Below are 3540 nucleotides of genomic sequence, written 5' to 3'. Positions count from 1 at the left end.
GTCCGTTTCATTTTGACAGCTAGTCTAACTGCATAGCTTGTGTTTGCACACATCCATCAGTTCAAGGCTCGTCCTGTCGGCAGAATGTACCCTGTTGGCCCAAAGCATTTGTTCCCTCATCCAGTAAATAACCGGCGTAATGTTATTTATTTATTTATTTATTTATTTTTTTAAATCACTCCATTTCCCTTCCAGTCCACAAGTCTTATCTATCTGTCAGGATACCATGCCAGATGTTAGGGCTTTCGTGGCAGCAGATGTAATGAAGTAGAATGTTGCACATCAGAGCTTCCATTTGTTCTGGATTCCACTCCAGGGAGAAAGGCTCTCTCACATATAATTATTGGCCATTAACTCCAGTGCTTTATGCCAAGGTGCCGGAACAATGCTCAATTAAGGGGAATCAAGAAAATTGAGAAAAGTGTCGAGATTCACAATCAAATCTTTGAAAGAAAAAATAAGTGAGCGTAACTGCTCTCATGTTGTGAAAAGAAAATGCAGTCCACTCTTGTTAAATATGCCCGCGAAACCGCTGCCATTTGTGGCTATTACCGGCATATGATCCACTATGCCGCCGCCTGCCGTGCCAACATTCCACCCGTACCCCGAGATCACCTTGGGCAGCTGTGTGCCTGTTCAGATGAAGCCTCGTCGCCGCGGTGATGTGACTTTGACTGACAGTCGTCCCGACAACTCCATTCAAGCGCCACCTGCTAGCTGTCAATCAGGACGGCCGTCCCGGGGCTATTGATGGCGCTGTCAGCATGTGTGAGATGTGTCTGTCAAAGCCCACCCACCCTGCCACTCTGTCTGCCAGCCCTGGCCATCTGACATTTGTTTACTGTCCCGCTTCCAAGCTTTCTCCTCCCTTTAAGTGCACACTTCTTTCAAGAGACGGCTCGCCCCTTAATCCCTGATCCAATCACAGATTCTTTGGCTCGGGATCACCATCAGCCACTTTTTAGTGATGGAGTGCCTCAGAAACACTTCCGCAGGTGACCCCCATCACAGTTATGCCGCATGCCATCCTGCTCCTCTCCTCCTCCTCTTGCTGTTCTTCCTCTGAGCTGCTCATTCTCCCTTCATCTGTCTACCTGACAGGTGACAAGTTCTGGGCCTCCAGCTGGCTGGCTAATCGGAGGCCTGTCAATACTTCTTCTGAAGCGCGCCAGGACCAGCACACCTTCCAAGTTTGACCAAGGACACGGAGTTTTGCAGGGCTCCAATCGCTTTGAGGGGAACTCAGTTGATTGTTCCCCTCGAATAGGCTGCTGGATGTGGGTGTCATCCTGTCAAACCTCCTAATTAGGCACACCATCCCTTAAAGCAACACCCTTTAATTAATACTGGGGATTAATTATGACTAATAGTGATGAATGTTTTACTTGACGTCTCACTACTGTGGCCATTGTTGCACTCGGCTGCACTGTCGTCTTTCCAGCTTGCTGCCATGTTGTCATTCATTTTGGCGATACGGGAACCTCTTCAGTGGAATTCAACCGAACTTTAGGGAAAAAAAATACTGCTAAATTTGTACAAAATGACAAGGATTCAAAGGTCACACATGACATCGGAAGACATCAGTTTAGTTAACTGCACGTGTGTGTTCGCTTTTTCAATTGCTTTCTGTGTTTCTATGTCTGTGATGATTCCGAAGAAGGATTAGTCTCAATGAGCAGTGTTGAGACAATCAAGATTAAGGAAACTCACATTGAAAGCACAAGACTCCAGCATCGCCACTTGTCACTTGTCATCAAAGACAAAAGAGACACAATATGAATTTTTATTTCACCTTTTGAAACAGCTCTTAGCTGCCTATTAAATATTGGTGACACTTTCATCAAAAGGATCACTAACTACACGAGGTGTGTCAAAAAAAAAAAAAAAAAGCAAATGGCACATGAAGTCTTTGTAGTCGTGCTGGGCCAAACTGAAGGGGAAAACAAGTCGGTTGAAATATATCTTTTGTGACACCAGTACTGTAACCTTTCGGACACTCCTTGTAGGACACTGAGCACACTTCGAGGCAATGGTCCTCCCTCATGAGGGTGAGCCAGCCCTCTTTCCATTCACAATTTGGCAGGTGGGCAGGTAGTTTAACCATGGAAAGGATAACGTATTCTTACGTTTACAATTAGAAAATTTGTCTTGAAATTTGAACGAATTGGAAAGCTTCCAACAGGTTCTGCTACACAGCACGATTCTATCTTCGGACTAATATTTTGTGTCAGGCAAAGTAAAAACTGGGATGGCCTACACATGTCATGCAATGAGATGAGACTCACCTTGACATTTTGCCAAGGACGTCAACCTGGTATAAATCAGTAGATTTTCATTCGCACTTAATCATATCTCAGTAAAACCTCACAGTACAACCTAATTTCCTTTCTAACTTTGTGGGACGATTGAGGAATGAAAACCCATTCAATACCTTTGGAATGAACAATAACAGCGATTGTGAGTCAGGCCAGCTCTCTGGTCCAACATCATTGACAAATATCTAAAATGCCGGCTGTACTTATACTTTTGTCCGTATAGTGTAGATCAACGAACTTGTCTGGCTGGCTTAATGACTTCCTTTCCTTCAGAGAGTCATGTTTTCTTTTCTTTACGATCGCCCTGTTATTATCTCCTCATCAGAGGCTCATCTGCAGATCATGCTTGAGGTCTTTCTCAGCATCGTGGAGGGAGATAGACGGGCCATGTTCACCTAATCAGCCTCAATAAGGAAAGGAAACAGTTTGACAGGTCAGGTAATGAGAAGTAATGAATCACTAATCACAGTCTCCTACAACCCTCTGAGCACAGATGAAAAATTAAAGGTAATTAGCTTGCGCAGTTGTGAAAACAATATTCAAGTTGGCACCACGTGGTACAGACCTCACAGATTTGCTTGGGCCCCAATGTGCATCATCACCATGTCACGGTCCTATTATGAAGCTGTTACTGGAAAGCTGGCTGGGTTGCACGTAAATGTCACATCATTTTTCCATTCCGGATCTTTCTAATGAAAGCAAGGGAAAACAGCTTCCCAAATCCCAAAGAAAGTAACACGGAAGAGGAGCGGCTAGTAGTGCGGCGTGACTTCACACATAGTCCCACTCCGGTGTGGAATGTAAAGTCATTGAGAGTCATGTGGTCAGCTGTGCAGAGCAGCATGGCTCCTGCGCTCGGTAGTGGAGTGAAGAATGCTTTGACACAGCCTATGTTTGACAAGGCTGCGTGAGACTCAAAGTACGGGATCCAGACATGGGCTGTCAGTCAAAGCCAGCCCATCTCTCGGATGAGACGTGCCGGTTTAGTCACACTTACAATGGCACTAATAGGCGTTAACTGGAGCAAGGCACACATATGGGCCCACTAGAGCCCTGTGTCCCGAGGCTGGGATCGAACGAATGCCAAGGAACATAAGCCCGAGATATAAAAAGAATTACAGGGGAACAAATAAAACATGGGGATTATGTCAGTGTGAGAAATAGAGGCATTGTTATTCTGCATGCGTGCCGGCTCGCCTCTCTTGTTTCAGTTTCTATGGCCTTT

Source organism: Hippocampus zosterae, chromosome 3 (genome assembly GCF_025434085.1).
Source record: "Hippocampus zosterae strain Florida chromosome 3, ASM2543408v3, whole genome shotgun sequence".
NCBI classification, from domain to species: Eukaryota; Metazoa; Chordata; class Actinopteri; order Syngnathiformes; family Syngnathidae; genus Hippocampus; species Hippocampus zosterae.
Note: the sequence above shows the minus strand (reverse complement) of the source record.